Source organism: Molothrus aeneus, chromosome 1, assembly GCF_037042795.1.
Source record: "Molothrus aeneus isolate 106 chromosome 1, BPBGC_Maene_1.0, whole genome shotgun sequence".
Taxonomy (NCBI): Eukaryota; Metazoa; Chordata; class Aves; order Passeriformes; family Icteridae; genus Molothrus; species Molothrus aeneus.
In genome coordinates this window covers 80,533,528-80,553,597 of record NC_089646.1, presented here as the reverse complement: position 1 = coordinate 80,553,597, position 20,070 = coordinate 80,533,528, and the positions used below count along the sequence as shown (strand labels likewise).

Below are 20,070 nucleotides of genomic sequence, written 5' to 3'. Positions count from 1 at the left end.
AGACTGAAATTATTTTAACTTTTCCAACAATTTATTTTTTCATTTATTTTATGATGTTGAGACAAAATGCTCTTTTGGATTAATAAAAGGATTTAAATCTCTAATTGTTTTCCCTCTTCCCAGCAAATGCTGGATCACTTATGAATATATCAGTATACCTCCTACTATCTATGTTCTGAACAATAGTAATGTAAATGAAATTAAATTCTTCCTTGTGGAAGTCTATTTTTACAGTAAAGAACTTATGCAAATTATTTACCAGATTTGATAGTATTAAAAAAAAAATTATTGTCTAATTTACACAAAACTATTTCTAAAAGAACTTTTAATTTCTACCTGGCATCATAAATGTTAACATGGCAAGTTCAAATCTATACATCATCATAAATTTCCTAATATTGACGGTCTGTGGTTTATATTGACTCACAGTAGTGAGATGTTATAGATTAAGAAACCAGTCCTTTGATGAGATAGTGAACTAAAATTCTTGCATTCAAGTCCACTGAAATTAACAATATTGAAGATAGGCATTGCCAGAGTCCTCAGACAAACAATAATAACTGCAAAGTGTTGAACTGGATGAAATTAATTTAAATTACCTTTGAAATTAAGTCCTAGTGGTGACTAGGGACAGTGACTTTTTTTGAAATAACACTTTTTCCAATTTTACATTCCTTTTGTCTGATCTTCAGATGTACTAAATAACTGCAGCTTCATCTGACATACTGGGACTTGAGAGCAATCTTCCCTTCTGTAATTAGCACAATCCATAATAAGTAATGTACTACTTTCCACTCCAAAGTCCCTCTTCCAGTATCCAGATTTCTTTGTGACAGATATCACCTCAACAGCCAGAAAAAAAGTAATATCTCAGGTGGCATTCTTGCTGGCAGAATGAATTACTAGATGTTGCTGGCAAGAACACCATGATGTAAAAGCATATGCCACCTCATCCAATTAAGTTAGAAAAGAAAATCAAGTCATGCGTAAAGAGCAAATTACCACTTCCAGGAATTCCAGCTTAGCCCATTTTAAGTAGCAAACTTGTACAAAACTTAACAAAGGTCATTATGTTCAATGAATCACTTATGGTTGATTCATAGTAATCCTCAATACCACTTGTCTGACTTCCACAGAAACACTGAACAGTATCCATATTAATCTCAGGATCACAATGAATTTTCACTCCATTTTGACTTTTCCAATTTTAGTCATGCTTCTCCTCACCAGTACTGTAATGGTCTTTCAATAAATAATGTAGCTTTTAGAGTCATGATGGCAGAAACACCATCAGAATTTTTATCCTAATGCTACCTTCTTATTCAGCATATGGAACATGAACCAGGCTGAGCAGGGCAGTGGTGAGTCCCCATCCCTGGAGGTATTTAAAACATGTGTGGATGTGAAACCTGGGGACATGGTTTAGTGGTGGACTTGGTAGTGCTGGGTTAATGCTTGGACTTGATGGTCACAAAGGTCTTTTCTAACATAAAACATTCTATGATTCTCTATTGAAGTTGTATTTGCTCCTACAAAGATATCAGTATATTCTGGTATGGAAAGAGTGCTGTTTTCCTTAGTTAAATTCATGTTCTTTAGCTTTATAACCATCCAGTACAGTTGGATATTGAAGCTGCCTTTTCTTGGTTGCAATTCAATGCCAGAGCCTTGCAAACAAACATTTAAACAAACATTCACTAGAAAACTTTATTAGAATTTGCCATAGGTTTAATCTAAATACTCTTTATTTTTCCTTTTTCCCCTTTTTAACTGAGCTTCCCCTGCTTTTGGCCTGAAAAAGATTCCTGACTGAAGCAACCTGACTTATTTGTGCAGGAAGCCTTTAGGCTGTGTCACAACTGTGCCAAATCTGCTTGAGTGAATAAAAGGGCACACTTTTCTGTCCTTTTCTTTCTGGTGTTTCCCAGCTGCACAAGAGATCAGTACAATAGACTGTATAGTTACATCATATACATGAAAAGACAAAAAACCAATAATTAACAGAAGTATCGTCCTAATAATTTTTTTCAGCATGTTCAGCAAAATGTATTTTTGCTTCATATTTTTTTATAAAGAAAAAATGCATTAGCAACCACTTTTCTCAATATTTCTATGCCTCATTATGTAAGTTTGCAAACATTAGTATCTTTGACTGAGCTAGATGAGCAATAAAGTTCTTTATCAATCTGTTCTGAGCTATGGGAACCTGAGTCCACTTTAAGAGTTTGAGGGAGGGATTTTAACTTGAACTACATTGGTACAGCATTAGAAAATCCTACCATAAAAAACGACTGACCTGAGAACTCAAGCAGGTAGAACTACTACATCCCTTAACCCAAACTTGGAAGAATAATTGTAATTTATTTATTCTTCTTTTATTTTTGGTATTCAGTGCATCCTACTTGTAGTTCAAATGTTCTAGGTATAAATAAGACTACTGTTCTGATTAACTCTACCTGACTTACAGAAAGAATCCTCCATCACTATTCAGCTGTGCAAAACCTGATTCTTCTATGCTTATATTGCCTTTGGAAAACTCAATGTATTGAAGGAAAATCTCAAGGAAGCTGAATAACTTAAGAATGAGAAGATAATGCTAAAACCCAAACATATGAGCAAAACACTAAGAAGAATATTGTTATATGTTTAGTTCTTGATGTTAATGTTTAAGCTAATGAACCTATCTTCTGTAAGGATGCACTACATTGTGCTTAAAGCTTTACCTTTAATAAGTACCTAGGAAAGGAAATATTCCAGTAAAAATTGTTTTACCTCCCTAGGCAAGAATGAGGGAAGTAAATATCCACAGAAGAGTCATCTTGATTCCAGCTGAACTCACACATTCCCATTTCCACACAAATGCCATAAAAGCACCAAAGCAGTGAGAACTCTCTGTGTGTGCCCTTGCATATGAGGAGGGCGAAAGGCAAATGAGCACAGCACCCTGCAGGGAGCTCGTTTTGGGGAGCATCACGTGGGGACCTCTACCTGCCTCTGCACAGTGAGGGAACAGCAGCAGCACAGAGCATTGCAAAAACACGTATTTTCTACAGCCAACTGAGGATGTCTGACTATTACCAGCAGCTCTGTACATCAAGTTCATCCCTGTTCAGGCACAAACAGAAAAATCCCAGACTGACCTACAGTTTGTCCATAAACAAGCAACAAACCAGGGAGCCTTCATTTTTCCTGTGCCTCAAATCAAGTTAAACAAGAAGCGGGTGCCCCTTCATGATGGACTTGATAGGAATCCACCATGTTAAGATCAGCCAGCACCTACATAGCAAGGTGAGTTACAGAAGACCATCAAATGCCCCTCCCAGCAATTTACAGGAGTCAAAAGCAGTTTTGGAGGTGTAGCAGTGAATGCTCCACATGACACCAAAATAATGCTTTTCTGGACAACATTCACCAGCCATGTTTCTATAAAAGCAACCAAAGTCGTCAGGGGAGGTAACCCAGAGGTGGGGAATGCTATTGAGTGTTTTGGCAGAAGGAACGCTGCCTGAGACACCCCCAGACTGTGTTGCTGTTAGGGCCTGGACGAACACCCAAACACCCAAAGATTCACTTCCAAAGCAGGTGCTGGGAAGCAGCAAGGGCACCTTGGGCTCAGCTGAACTCCTGGAAGATGGATGTGTGCCTGTGGCACTGGCAGCAGGGACAATGGTAGGCAAAGGTAATTTACACTAAACCCCAGCCCAAGACACATTTTGCACACTACCTGGCCACAGCAGTACTTGCAGCATCCCTTGGGTTTAGTTTCAGACATTACATGGCCTAATGTGAGACCAGGCCCACTTCAGAGGAATGGTTCTGAACCTTGATAGGTTCAGAACCATTCAGTGCAAGAAGGAGCTCCACTGCCCTGCACACCCTTCTCCAGCAATGGTATTTACTATGCAGCCTGCAGAAATTCATTGTTCTTACCACATGCACCAAAATACATCAGTGCACATGCACAGCAGGCCAAAGCAGTTATGGTTATTCATTGCCTTGCTGCTCCCCAGAAGAACACCACAGCAGAGCAACTCAATTCTTGTTGGGAAGGGAGGTAGGGTTTCTTTCATTCACTGTTGCTGGCACACTCCTTGCTTTATCACTGAGTCTGCATACAGGCTGCCAGGACAAATTCACACTTTTGTATTCCTCTAATTACCCAAGAAATGTTTGTGTGCCTCTCCTTAGTGTGAAGTCATTCAGTTTACAGTTGTCACTCATTTTTTGAAAAAGTGCTATAGCTATCTGCTACACCAAAATATTTTTCTTGTTTTCTAAAACAATTAATGAAATTATATCTAAAACAACTAATGAAATTATATATAACACTACTGTAGAAAAGCTACGAAAGGATTTTACAAGGAGTTGTATCAGCACACGGTCTTTTAAATTATTTCGACAATGGAGCTACACAACCATTGCTGTATATAATTACAGGCAGATATTGTCTCATTGATTTTAAAATTGTTTTTTTGTTGTGGAAGGTGGAAGAAAAAAGATCCAGAAGCATTTCACAAAAAGCAAGGAGGCTGAAAAACTAATATTCCATCTAAAGCAAAGGAGAAGCAAATTTTAAATCATCAGTACATTTTAGGTTATCTGCAAAATAGTAAACAACTTTTAGTGTCAACTATCTGGTGGGGGAAAAAACCAAACAACCTAAGAATAAATTTTACATTAAATAATCCTGCAAAAAAGTACCAACCCTTCAATAAATTGCCATAATAAAAAACAATCCTCAAGAGCAACTTTTGGGTTTTGAGGCCAATTTAAAATAACATCAAAATCTATGACATTGGTAGGCACTCCCTTCATCTCTATAAATGTGACACTGTAGGTTCTCTCAAATATTGAATAGCACTCTATTAGTCAGCTGTGGTATCAACCTGGCTGCCCTATCAAGAAGTCCTTTTTTTTGATGTTCCAACAAACCTCATCCAATTCCCTACAATGATCCCAGAAAATGAAAAAAAAAAAAAAAAACAAAACAAACCCAGTCCAACAAACCAAAATAAATAAACAATACCCCCACAAACCCACACATATTTTACTGATGGCTGCTTTCTTATACCTTGGAAATTTCAAACTGATTTTCAGGATGATGACAAAGTTCTTAGCTGCAGATGCCAGGAAACCATTCAGGTGGTTAATTCCCACCTTTATTAGAATAGCCTCACTTCAAGTTCCTGCAGGGAAAGAAAACTGTCTAATTTTTTTTCATAGAAAAATGATTGTTATTCCCTAGGTTTTTTATGAAATCAATAGCAGAACTTTGTGGCTGTGCTGTGAAAGTTTTGTGCTTCTTTCCAATGATACAGGGAAATATTTGCAGCCAAATTCCTAAACAGGTCTCAAGAATCAATGCTTTCCTCTACATTTAATACCTGCAGAAATTTACATGATTTTCCTTTAAAAACAATTTTTGCACTGCTTTGGTCCTATTTATATTCAATTTCCTTATGCTGATTGTGCTTAATAAAAGTGTTCTGTTTCTTCATTTTTAAATGTGATTTAAAATTCAGGTGCTACACCACTAAGAACACTGTTCAAGTACACAGCATGCATGGAAAGGCAGCAGCAGCCTTGCATTCCACACAGTGCCCTGCTAAAGGGCTTGCAAAGCAGGTGCCAGAGGCTGTTATTTAATGGACAAAGCATAACACAGCCTGTTTCCCCATAGTTTTTGACCATCACTCCTGAAATGGTCTACAAGACCATCAATGATAGTAAATTTTATTTTGCTACTGAATTAATTTCACACAGACCAACCCTCCAAAACCCATTTACTTCAGTTCTGAATTGACTTGGTCACCTAGGGAGAGAACACTTGCTACTTCACTTGCAACCAGCCAGTTTCCTTTAGCTTCAGTTCCGCAGACAGACCTGGCATGACAGTGAACACAGAGAATTCCTTCAGAGTGGAAGCCTTCGAAGCTCTGCTGTTCTAAGGAAAAGAATTTAGAGGGCAATAGGTACTTGGTGTATTTATTTAACTTTAAACTTGGACACAGCAACAACATTAGGGAAACAAGCACCGTGTGATTGCCCTGTTCTCACTCTTCCCCTGATGTCCCTTTCATGCCCTTAAGCATTCCAGCCAGGATACTGGGCTGGATAGACCCCAGTTTTGAATCAATACAGCCACTCTTCTGTTCTTATTTAGAGAAGCCAAAATCAAACCAAATTACTTAATTTTGTAATTTCCCATTATTAATTAATTAAGAAAAAGGATGATGGTTCACAATAAGAAGGAATTAGCTCAAGGCTGGATTTCTGCTAATAATGTTAGTTCTTCTGGTTTGCTTCAAACCTGTTTTTATTTGAGAAAAGAGCTCATTTCCCAAACTGAACATAGGTACACAGGAACACATTTAGAAGAGAATAGAATTAGAATATTTCAATTGCAAGGAACCTACAATGACCATTGACTCCAAATACCTAACCACTCCAGGGCTGACTGAAGCTTATACAGCAGATTATTGAGGTCATTGTCCAAAAGCTTCTTAAACTGACAGGTTTGGGGCCTCAAGCACCTCTCTAGGAGCCTGCTCCAGTGTTTCACCACTCTCTTGGTAAAGAAATGCTTCTTCATGCCTAGTCTGAGCATCTCCTGACACAGCTTTAAACTGTTCCTGGGTGAGCTCTGTCTCTGGATCCCAGGGGGAAGAGCTCAGCTCTTCCTTCTCTCCTTCACCTCCTCAGTCAGCAATGAGCTCACTGGTCAGCCATCTTAAAATTTAAATTTTTGCCGCTTCTACACAGCAGAGCAGTTTAGACAGCAGCATACTGTGATATTCCTTCAGTCCCAGTGGTGGTATTTGGATCTGATCCAAACTCAATAAGCATCTAAAATAGAATCAGAAATGGCAAATTAGAGAAATCAATAGTGGATAGATAGAATCATCTCTGCCCTAAGGCAACAGAGCAGTCTGGTGTCTAAATCACACCACAGCCTATCAGTACCCATAAAACTGTGTTCTTCAAGCATGCCTTATTGACAACATTGCACAAAAAGTAGGATAGTTGTTGCCATGCTTTAAAGAAAACAGTACCATGCCCTAAAAGATAAAGTGGGGTCTAGTTTCTTCATTCCCTCCTCCCTCTTATTCCAAAAGTTTAGTTATTTAAGCAGTCGTGCACAATGTGATGGAACCAGTTACAATATTTTGTGAGAAATCAAAGCAGTGATTAAGTTCAATGTAACCACTGGGCTACTCTCTGTCTTTCCTATTGAAACTTCTATTCTGTATAGAAAACAATACATTATTTTGGTTAAGAAACTCCATTATAAAAGACACCACCACAGCTACATTTCCTTCACACCAAGTTTTGAAAGATGCCTTCAGGGAAAGTGTGCACACTTTAGCACTGAGGAAAGGTATTTTCCCAGTGGAGCAGAAAAAGGTACCGAAGACCAAGGAGCGAGAGTGAATTTCTTGTAAGGTGCCTTAAACAACCCGTGTTTTGATGCTGGGTAAGAAACATTCAGTGAATACGAGATTGATTCTTTTCTGAGGCACATAGTTCCCTATGCATTGTATGAGCACTGTGGTTTGGGTGTTAACTCAAACCATGGATGCGTGGAGACAGTCACCTACAAATAAGAATTACAACACATTTTTTCAGTGCATTTTTGGTTCTGGTCCTTGGTACCATAACATTCATTTCCAAATGTATATGGTGTAATGTACATGAAATTCCTTTAAGGAAACCCACTTCTGTAAATGAAGACATTGTAATTTTTTTTTTCCTAGGGACAGCTAACTGCTAGAGCAGGTAAAAAAGACACAGAACTAGTAACATGAAGCTCCTTGTCTTTTCAATACCAACAAATTGCACAAGGATATTCCTTCTGCAGAAGAGTTAATCCTTAACATGAAGATTAAGCTGAGAGCCTCATGCTGACCATTGTTCTAGGTAAATTATGTAAAGTATGATCACACTTTATATGACTATTTCAGCTACAATATTTGTTCTGTGTTGTCCTTGGTAAATAATAGAAAGGGATTTTCTCAATGTTTTGAAGGGATGATTCATTTTAAATTCAGCACTTCCTTAGGGAAATAAAGCAGACAGAAGCCAGACGGCCTCTACCTTGAAGAAAGTGTACTCCATGCAGGAAATTCCCAATACACAAACACAGAGCCTGTCACTGTGAAATCACACATCACAGCCCGCCCCAGCTCTTCTCCCTTACAGCCTCTTCCCATTAGCTTCACCCAGCTGCTTCCAAGAAACCTCCCTTCACAGGGCTCTCACCTCCACCTCTTTCCTTGTAAACAATTCTTTCCTTGTCTTTGCATTCTTTTTCCCCTCTACAGAAGAAAATATAGAACCAGGATGTTTCTTCTTTTTATTTAGCTACTTCCTTCCCTGCAGCTTATGCCTGTTGGAGCCAAGAAGCAAACCCCTACTGTGCCTCCACAGTGGTCAGAAGGCCCCTGTAACTAACAAAGAATAGTCTCAGTGTCAATATATTGTCTGAATTTGGCACAGAAGAGACTGCATGGTGGTCACCCACACCTTATAGGTTGTCTTTTGTTTCCATATTCTCCACCAGATGTGTGAACATGAAACACTCTCATTAAACACTCCCATGAAACCCTCCCATGAAACAGAAGCAGATTCTGCAGGAAGCAGGAAAGATTTTGTTGATCTTTTTTACGGGAGAATTTGGCATCATTTGGTCCAGTCCCCACTTAAAGCTGGGCTACTTTTGAAGTACTGTCCTGAATGTAATTTAGCAAGGCACGTGGGAGACTCCATCAGTATTCTGCTGTTCAGCATTTGTTCAGTTAATTATCTTTTTTTTAATAGAGAAAATAAAGACTGATAAAAGGTGAAATCAGAAGAATTTGGTGAATTAAGATGAAAGAATTGAAGTCTGAGAAGGGAGCACATCTGGCTTTTATAATTTAGCAAGGCTGAAGAACAGGAGAAAAAGAAATAGAGGAAGCACATATGGGACAAGGACAAACAAGTTCAAGCTGGTCACTGAAATTTTTGATGGAACTTTAAAAAATGTATTAAAACATCACAGAAGCAGCCAATCCCACACAATTTGAGTTGAGGTGTGAAAACTATACTCACTCTGTTCTTAGAAGGCTGGTTGGTAAGTTTATTAGAAGGAGCTGATATTAGTTCCAGCTTCAAGGAACTGAAGGGCAGCCCAGGATGGTGCCTCCAGTTCTGTATTTGAAATAACCTTAATCTGTGATGCGGCCAAAGTGATGATTGTTACAGAGCAGTATCCACACATAACTGATACCACCAGAAACACAGGCAACAGAGTTTTCTAGAAGCAGCCAGTACCAAGAAAAATGTATGCAAGAACTGATGAGTGGAACATTTACATTTCAGTGGATGAACATAAAGGCAAGAGAAAACTACTTTCTAACCTAAAATGTTAGATTAATATAAAGGTAATTGAGTCTGTTAGGTGGGTGATAAGCAGCTGGATCAATCCATGAAAAATTGCTATTGGTTTATGATTTTAACAACAGGAGTGAAAGTTCTTATTTGTAAACTGTCTGTTTATATATAGAGTTGACAAATTATCCAAGCAACTAAAATGGCACATGGTATTAACAGCTACTTAGCTATATGGATAACCTTTAATCACACATTTATTACTGAAAATGACTAAAATTATATTAATGCAAGCTGACAAAAAGTAAATGCAACCTTTAGACAGATTGGGAGCATTGTTGTAAGCACAGAGTCTTTATTCTGGCTTTTTCCATGACTAAGGTGCAGAGGGGAAAACAAGAATCAGTTCCCTATGAAAATAATATTTCTTCCATTATTCATTGCCTACCAGAAGGAATACAACACAGGAGACACGACACAAGTAAAACCAGGTTCATAGGTCAGACATTTAGCAAAGACAGATGTAAGAAATATGCTGCATTTTTAAAAATTATATACAGGCATTAAAAAAATATTCCTAAAGAGTAAAAGGATATTTTTTTAGAATAAAGAAGAAAATATCTTACAGATATCATACTAGTGATGCTGAAAAAAATATTATTTTCAATCATCTTTATTCTTAGAAGACTATTACAATATAAAATATTGTGAAAGTTACTAGACAACTGAACCAATCCTTTGAAATTTTGTTTTGTTAACAAAAGGATGAAATCATCTTTCTACTTATATTCTTTACATCCAGAACATGAAGTGTTACAAGACAGTTAAATATTAAATCTTTTAATTTAATATATAATCTACACATTTCAATACTGAATTACTTCTGTTGCAATTACTTTGCAACAAAACTTTATGTTCTGATCCAGTCCCGAAGGTTTGCCAACCAGGTAAGCCATGAAGGGATGTACTCCAGTAGCCAGAGTTAGACTAAAACTCTGATCAGATCCAAAAACAAGTGCTCAGTCAGCTTTGGAAATTTTACATGACACTTCTTTGTTCTTTTTGGCTTTTCTATAACCCCTCTATTGCTCACTGTCTGCATATTGAAGCAAGTACCAAATTCCCCATCTGCACCTATTGCCATGCAGCTGATATTGCTACAGCTGAATTGCAAATTTTTTCCTAACTCTTGTGGCCTGCTTTGGGCAATCTTACCAATAATCATTAAAAACAAAAGCATACCCTTGAATTCCATATCACTGCTCCATTAAGCTGCAAAAAAGACCATCTTTCTCCCCACAAAATGGGGAGACAAAGCAGAGTGTAAATTGGAAAAGTAGTGAAAGCTGTCTGTTACTTATTTATTGTAAAGTTTGCAAATGCAAATGTGGCAAATATTAAAGAAGTGACTATATTCCCAAATATTACAGGTTCTCACGTTGCATTGAAAAACAACGCAGGCGGCTTAGCTATATGCTTTTATCACTTGTAAATATTTAAGAGACCAATTAGTCTGTCACTTATGGTAGCACCTGAGTTCACATCTAAGAACATTTTAATAAAAGAATTCAACTGCTGAGATGGCTTGTTTGATAAAACAAAATTCTACCGACTGCAGTCCTCAAAGCACTTCAAATTTGAAAGTTGTAAAACTTTAAAGCATTAAGATAGGGCAGTGATCCTCATCCTGTGCACAGGACCATCAAATACCTTCTATAAAGTCTGCACAATTATGCAGAAAAATGTTAAACCATATTTGGTTAAATAAAATCACTGCTTTTCTCTGCTGACTCTGCTGAAACAGTAGACAAGGGAATGAAACCCAGATCTCAAATAACTAGCTGAGCTTTACATTGCCAGATACAATTCTTTGAAAGTTCTTTGTTTTGGTGAAAAGGTTACTGAACCATAAGAAAATTGAGTTCTTGGCTACCTAAGCAAATCCCTCTCTAGGATGCCTCAACGTAACTTGTTCAAAACAATTAATTAAAATTTTTTCTTTCCCATGCCACGTAGATCCAGAATCCCACTAGTTTTCACTAAAGCTCATGCCACTAAGTAATATTTTCCTCTTCATGCCCATCTAAATCACCATGTTCCATGGTCAGAAATTCTACATATACAGAGAAGTTACCAGCTTTGCATTTATTTTAAGCTTTCTTTTCTCTGATTACACTAAATGAAACTTCAAGGGGTTGTCAACTGAGTTATGCCATCATTCACTAACTCTCTTAGCTTCTTTCTCCCTGAATATCTTAATCTAGGCTTAAAAGCTGATTGTAAAATTGAGATTTTATATTATTCAGTGCATCTTGGAAATAGTCCAATCAAAAAGCTAAATCTGTTCTCACTGCAAAACAGAGCTAATATGAAAAGCAAGGAAACCGATTTTTTTTTCTCTCTGAATATGAATCACATAAAATCTGTTCTAGACTTCACAAAATTAATTTTTCACAGTACAGAAATGCTAAAGCTAAGAGTTGAAAACAATAATTTTACTGAAGAGTACCGTGAGTTTTGTGGCCATTTTGAGGAAGAACAGTATTTGCAAGTTAGCTTCAGGGCTGTCAGTGTCAAGAGCAGAGACAAATTTTTACTGCTCATCATGTAGCAAAACCTCTGCTCAAAGCCAGGTCAATGAGTGCTGGTGGGAGGTATTCCTAGCCTTCAATTGTTAAAAATTGTATCCAGATCTTAATTTTTCTTTTGTTTAAAAAAAACCCAAAACAGTGAGTAAGCAAAAAGTTTATGAAGAAAACATGAAAAGACCCACTGATAAACAAAATTCTAAGAATCTCAATTCCAACAATTTCTTGTGTTGAGAAATATAGTTCAATACAACTCTGTGCACAACAACTAGGTGGTTTAGACTTCAATGCAAAACAGCTTTGATGTTAGGATGAACTGGAATAGAAGTGATCTGTACAGAGAAAAGCATTATCTGGCCTGTTTTCAACAAGAATGGTGTTCTACTCAGGGATAATGGTAAGGAGAAATTTAATAATACAGTATACTCAATGTCCCGTGATGAACTATACTGTGTCCAGTCCATAAGTGAAATAAGCAGATGTAATCACAAATTTTGTTATTCCATCAAGCTGGGGGTGGCAATTTCTAAACAGACATTACAAAATATCATACCTATTTAAGAAAGGAGGAAAAAATCAAAACTGTCAACTCAAGCCTAGGCTGGCTTCTAAAGTTCAAAATTTGCTAATAAGTTAAAAGGAAAAGAAGTAAATGCACTTGATTTTATTAAGGTTTCACAGAGCACAATTTCTTTCATGGAGTAAAATAAAAAGAAAAGTAGATCTAATACATCTGGAATTCCATTGGGCATTTGACCCATTATCAGATGACATTGCCAAGTTAATAGCTTCAAAAAGAAAGTGAGAAACAGTACAAGATTCAAACACTGTGCATAAACAGAGCCAGACAAGAGACAATTGGCAATGTTAAACTGAAGCTGAGCAAGTGAGACACAACCCAGCACTCCCCAGAAGTCAGTCTTGGGGGAATTCAGTTTTGCACAGAAGTATGCAAGACAAATTCAGGCATTTTGAAAATGAGGCAAGATCAGTACCTGAAAAAAGGTATTAAAGCAGTCCTTTGGTATTAGATAAGACTGGACTTCTTGACCTCCGTCTGAAACTAAATACTATTAAAAATTGCATGTGAAATGTCAGTGATGCACACTAATAGCGGCCAAAAGTTTTCTGTCCTATTTTTCTAGTCATTTTGTCTAGTCTAGTTGTTTTCACCACTGAAGAAAAGAAAAATTTGAAAACCTGTTCTTTTGCAGCACTGTGAGCCAATAACACCTTTAAAATTTCCATCTTACACATAAAGACTGCCTTCTCAAGACTGACATGTTCAGTGAAGTCCTCTTTACAAGAGCAGAAGCGCTTTCAAGAAGTAATACATAATTAAAATAACCTACCCAGGAATCCAGGTTGCACTCCATGACTGAGTGACTCCCCTGTGTGCCAGGTCAGTTCCAGGCAGCTGCAGAGCACAGAGCTGGACACACAGACAAGAGGTGACCTTGGTGTGACAGCCAGCACCCTCACCTGCCCTTTCACAGGGTGAGCTGAACTGGTGCTGGGCAGAATCCAGAAATACTGAAGTGCATGAGTGAGCACATCACCAGTAGTAGAAGAGGATCGAGGATTCCCTGGTATGTCTATGTGAGGGGAAAGCTCTCCTACGGCCCACGGTGTTTGTACACATGGTGGGTGGCCTGACTGCCTAGTTAATTCCTCTTCACTCCAACCCAAAACTTCTATGTTCCTGCTACCCAGCACCTCTACTCAAAGAGCTGAAAACCTTTTACATGAGTTCCTTGGGTTTTTTTATTAGATATTGTTCTGTTTCCTTTTTTCCAGAATTACTATCTTCTCCTCCCATCTCCTGCCTATTACAATAAGCATTTAATGGAACTTGTGACAAGACCGAGCACACTGGAATCTCAAATACTATTTATCCAGTGAATAAATATATTTATTGCAAACAATTAATGGATCCTTTTATTTCTTCCTAAGCAGATTTTAGATTCAGATTTTACTCAGATTAGTAGGAGTTGAAGAAGGTAGATTACTATGCAAGTGAGGTTGTCCATAAAACATGAGATTAAAAATGCTGGTATATTAAGCAACTTGATTCCAAGTACATGAAGCAGGTATATTTGCACATGCCAGTACTTAGATTCCACACATAGATTTAACTCCTGTAAACCCAGAGCCCATGCTGCTTAGAAAAAGCAGGTGTTTTTTTCTGGCTTGTACAGTATGCTTGGCATTACTGTTGGTGTCCTCCTAACCAGGACATCATATGTAAGAAGGTCTGGCTGCCTTTAAAATCCAGTCTCAAATTGCATTGCAGACAGGGAAAAGAGAAGGTGAATGCAATCCCCTTGTTTGCTTTGAACCTGTGAAAGTATAACCTGGAGTCACTGGGACAGCAGAAACAGCAGGCCATGATACCATCTTCTCAGGGCTGAGTTACATTTTCAGAAACGTATTTGAAAGGAAAGGATTCTTTCAACAACCTCTTCAGCTGAGGGCAATGAGACATATGTGGCATCACCTGAAAACCAATTGAAACTTGTGACCAGAAGCCTGCCTTCATTGAAATTCACTCTTTAGAGTGCTGACACGAGATATACATGTGACAGATAGGGCCACTTTTCTCACAGCTGCAGAACAACCTGCTAAGCAAAAGTGTGGCATCAACTAAGTGAAAGGCTATCTGACATAAGATGGGCACCTTCCCCTTTCTCCTTCAAGCCCTTTGTAAGTGTGCATTTGAGCAAAAAACTCTTACTTCTGGAAAAAAAAAAATTCCTTGTCAGTGTATAACTAGGTCAGGACAGTTGACATAATTACTATGTGTGGAAAATTCAGCTTTATGGGAGCAGCTGACCACACACTTATTCTGGAGTTATCACTTTCTTCCACAAGGCTCAAGCTTTTCTGTTAATCCAAAAAAAATTCTAACATCAGCCCCATTATTTTATGAAAGCCTTGACTACCTGGATGTGTCCATAAAAAGCCGGGCCCTACGATGATGTAGATTACACCTGCCCTGAATTCAGCCTTCTTTCTCCATGTGCCCCAGTCCTATGTAGCACCTTAAATGCCCCAGCAGGAATCTCCAACAGGCAGATTCCATACTGCTCCACTGCAATGTATGTCACCAGTGCCTAACTTACTGTATCAGAGCCATCAGCCAAGGGTGACCACAGCTCAGACACTCCACTATTGCCGCTACACCTTTCTGAGCCTATCACACTGACTTCAAGTGCACTTCCATTTCCTTCCTGCTCAGTAACAAACTGAAGGTGCTTAAAATGCTCTGCATTGTAGTAGCCAAATAATACTGCCTGCCTTAGGAGTACAAACTCCTCTCAGCTTCTAAGGCAAACAGACTAGCCAGGGTCAGCACACCTTGCTGGTCCCACTCATGACAGCCACCATCTTTGGCTGTGGAAGCTACAGACTACTAGACCTGTCAGAAAACTAATTCCCCTACAAATTGGCCACGTCTATGTAGCAAGTTCTAGACATACTTACAGCAGCAATAATATTTGAATAATTCTATAAGACTAGAATATGGCCCAATCAGTAGCTAAGAGGTTTATTTTTGTTTTATTTATTTATTTAATTAAAGAAGCTATGCTCACTCCTCACATCACAGTGTGAATCACATTTAAAATTAATTTAACCTTATAAATATTCTAGTCACAATCATTTTTTCTATCTTTCTCTGACTTCCATGTCTAAATTCTATTTTATCAATTTTCAGCTTTAAGGTTGTGAGTAATACTTTGATTTTTATACAAATGGATTACTGGATCCACAGCTGTCAGTACAATTACGGCCAAGAAGTTTGTAGCCTAAACAAAACTACAGAAACATTTAAATAGAACCTACTTAAATGAATAACCAATAAACCAATATTCCTGGTAAAAATATCATATTTCCAGGGAGAAAGTTATTAAATATGTTTTTATTGTCCATTAAGTATGAACTTTGCAATTGTGAACTACTATGTATAGACATATGTAGAATACAGATTAGGTACCACAGCAGTAATTTTATGATGCTATTATCTCCTAAAAATTTGATAAAGCAATATGTAAGAAGACATTTAAACAGAATGAGATATGTACTTAGGGATCAAATACAGATAACAGTAAATTTAGGAGATGTTACATGTGTAAGGTAGAAGATGAATATAGTGAAAATCAGAAACAGCTGCTAGAGGTTATTTCCCTTTCAGTGAGCTAGACCCAAAATTAATACATTTGGTGCTCAAAATGAAGTCAAAATGAGGCCTTGCATCTGAAAATGCTGCATTTCTACAATATTCATAACTAGACTCACTTAAGCTTCCAAGTCCAATATCCTTTGCATCTGAACTGTTGTTTTGTAGCCCCTTGTGAGGCTACAGGAAATTAAGAAGTGGTCTTTTGTTGTTTGTATACAGCACATCTATTCCCTAACATATATTGCCTCTCTTCATCAATTCAAGGGAAAGGCGGCGGGGTGAAAATACCACATGAATTATATCAGTGTGGAGATGAGCATTTTGAGCATCTTAATTTAACTGTGTAGATAATAGGACAGAGTGCAGCCTCAGCAAGCTTAGAGATGATGAAAAATTGTGAGAAGTGTTTGAGAGACATGGGGATTGTGTTGCCATTCAGAGAGATCTCAACAGACTGAAGAAATGGGCTGACAGAAACCTCACAAAGTTCAACAAGGGGTTAAGGAGGAACAATCCCACCAGTGCAGGCTGGGGTCTAACCAGCTAGAAAGAATCTTTGCAGAGAAGTCTTTTTGGGTAGCACACAAACCAACAGTGTGACCTTGCAGTAAAAGGTGACCAACAGGACCCAGAGCTGTATGAAGAAAATCATTGCCAGTGAGCTGAGGGAGGTGATCCTTTCCCTCTGCTCAGCATGGGTGAAGCCACACGTTGTGCACAGTGGGCACTTCTGGGCTTCAGGAGATAAGATACAGAGAATTTGAGTGAGTCCAGTGAGGGGCCACAAAGATGACAACTGCATTTGAATCTCTGCAATGCAGGGAAAGGCTGAGAGAGCTGTGAAGGCTTCAAGAAGGAAAGGCTTGGAGGGACCTTACTGATTTGTGTAAGAACCTGATGGAATGGTGCAAAGAAGAGCCAGGCCTCTCAGTGGTAGTGAGTGAGAGGACAAATAGCAATGAGCCCAAATTAAGACTGAAGAAAATCCACTTAAACATGAAGAAAAGTTTTTTATAGCTATTAACTAGAACAGGTTGGTCAGAGAGGTTGTGGAGCCAACCCCACTGGATGCAATCTTGAGAAACCTACTCTAGTTGACCCTGTTTTGAGCTGGCACCAGACACTTCCACAGGTGCCTTGCAATCTTGACTGTTCACTGGTTTTACATCAGAATGTCAAAAAGATGGAGTATATTGGGATCTCAATATGATTTTAAAAACACTTTCCTTTACTTGTGTTTTGTAAAGGAATAGAGAGAAAAGGAAACCAATTTCTAGATTACCCTAAAACAACGTTACCAAGATCGGATAAATTATAAACCAGAATTTAAACCCAGGCATGCTGAAAACTGCAAAATAAATGAATTAACAAAAATGCTAAAAGATCATTGTCTTCAACCTTTACATGCAACTTTGTGGGTGCAGAGAAAGTATGAACTTTCTCTGTTTAGAAAAGTAAAGCATGAACTTGAAGTGCAGCTCTCAGCCCTTAACTACAGTGTTTCCCCTGGCTGAAGTGCTGATCTTCTGAAGAGATATGCCCCACCCAACATGTACCTGACTGTACATCTTCACTTTTCATTTTTAATGAAAATAAAATGCACCTGCTTTTGGAATAGAAGGATGATACCAGCAGGTACAGCACTCTCTGACTGCTTAACAACATATGGCTTCATTTTGATCTAGTCTTGAGTATGCATACAGGGGAAAAAATGTCATGTAAGTTACCCTTGTATGCCTCCCGCCCTGCTGCTTGCTATCACAATCAGAGACCTAATCAAGAAGACTCCGTATTATTATTTTTCAAATTAAAAGTATTTTGAAGACAACATAGACACATTTTTCAGAAGACAGAAAGTGATATTCATATTTGCAAAAGAAAGTAGAATCACAAAAAAATTTTTTAAAAGAATCTTAGCAGAACCCCACTCTCCTGGAACTCAGGTTCTTTTAAGTTTCAGAACTCAAATGGATTATTGTTCCATCATCTAATGGTCAGCTGGAAGAAACTGAGATTTGATTTAAATTGAAAAGACATCCTGAAAATAAGAAATGTTTGCAGCTCCCAAACTCCCTTGCCAGCACATATCAACTTAGCTGGATCATAAGCAAGCATCGGAAATACCACTTCTATTTTCAGAACATCATGCATCCAGGATGAAAGCTGGGTTCCTCCCACATCTAAATTGCTCAGTAAATCTTATATTTCAAGAACAGTCTCATGATAAATGTCAATTTTGTGCTAACTGCATTCTGCAAATATTTAAACTGAGATGTGTACAAAAAACAGATATGGTTTTTTGAACTGAGGATGCACCTTGACCAAGCAAGAAAAACATTTAAGCCATCTTTTTGTATACCCTTAAGATGAGTTAAAAATATAACTTTTGATAGAAGTGGAATGATTAAATATGAAGGTATGTGATACTACAAAATAATTACAGTTAGAACTTGGGGAAAAAATTAATAGACAGATGGTCTCCACTTACTCTGAAAAGTTAAAAAAAAATATGATCATCCTAATCCCTGCACAGCAAACTATTTTTAAATTTCAGATTTTTGTGATGTATTAAAAAATAATATGTTAAAATCAGATAGACGTGGAAAATGAAAGCCTTATCCAAATTTCCTGCCAATGTTGATTTCAGTTAAAATTATCATTACCTGACACTTGAACTATTAGAAATCTTTTCTTTCATGAAAAGTGTGACACCAGTACTCCTTCTAATTAGAACAGGGATTGCTACTAAATAGCATCTTTTGTATATGAGTTATATCAGAATAGAAAAAAGAAATTACAACTCTGTGACAAACTAATCATTCAAAAGAATCAAAATTTTCCATTATTGGGCTCTAAACCTCAGAACTGAATAAATATCTACCATGACTACACCTCTAAACTGCCTGATTTTTTATAGTTATGTTCTTCTATACTGCGCTCAGCAGATCACAGGCAGATAGAATAAGGATCTCTTCTTACTGTCTGAACTGGAATCGAAATTGGAAAGACTGTGTCCCCAGCTAGCTGGGGGTCTGTGGATTAAAATTGAGTGGGTTGTTTCAGTTCAATTTTTCCACAGACAAAACCAATAATAAATAAAGAACGACAGCTTGGTTGTCAGTCTTTGTGCAGTAAGAGGTAGGCCTGGAGATGATCCCTATCTCTATAGTGTGATATCCCAACATGTACTCTTGAAAATAGGCCTAAAAATTAGTACCTGAATACTCAGAGCATTTTAGTCTTTCCTGTACTTGATATCCTCTTTATGAAGTCAATATACTTCCATTGTTTCTGGATATTTGTCATGCATCAAGAGAAATAGGAGGCCCTCACAGCAAAATTCTTAGGTTGTAGCTGTATCAAATAACAAAGGGCAAAATCTGAGCAGTACACAGTAAGTATTGCTGCTAGAATTCATCTCTAAGAAGTCTGGATAAAGCTACTGAAGATGCAAATACTGACTTTCTCTCACTTGCAAAATATTGTCAAATCATTATGACAATGCATGCACAGCTGTACATAAATGTTTAGTAATGATGATGGTATCCGTGCAAGAAATGAAAGAATAAGGATAGAATAAGTGGCTCCGGAGTCAACTTGACAGAAAGAAAAGCTTCTTCTGAAGCGATCTATAGATAGTAAATAATATAACTGGTTACTGAAAGCTATTTTATTTTTAAAATATTTGAAGACATTTTATAGTGTAATCATTATGAGAAGGCCAAAGAGAATTTTGGCTAAAAAAATTCAAACTGCATAATCAAGTGGAGAATAATATACATAGATTGAAGGAATGTTTCTAAATGGAAACATCATGGGAATATATTTTGAATAACATTACTCACTACCCAATATTTCTTAAGCTCCAGCTGCAAAAATCTGTAACATTTTTATTTAATAGCTGAAGCTATTGAATTTTACTTGCTCTACAGA

At 37.5% G+C, this 20,070-nt stretch overlaps 1 protein-coding gene across 5 annotated transcripts in view; it reads right to left on the bottom strand.

The window, feature by feature from the left end:
• The window catches only part of CTNND2 (catenin delta 2), a 637,790-nt gene that overhangs the window by 302,118 nt on the left and 315,602 nt on the right, over window positions 1-20,070 (bottom strand). The gene's annotated exons all lie outside the window — the stretch shown is intronic.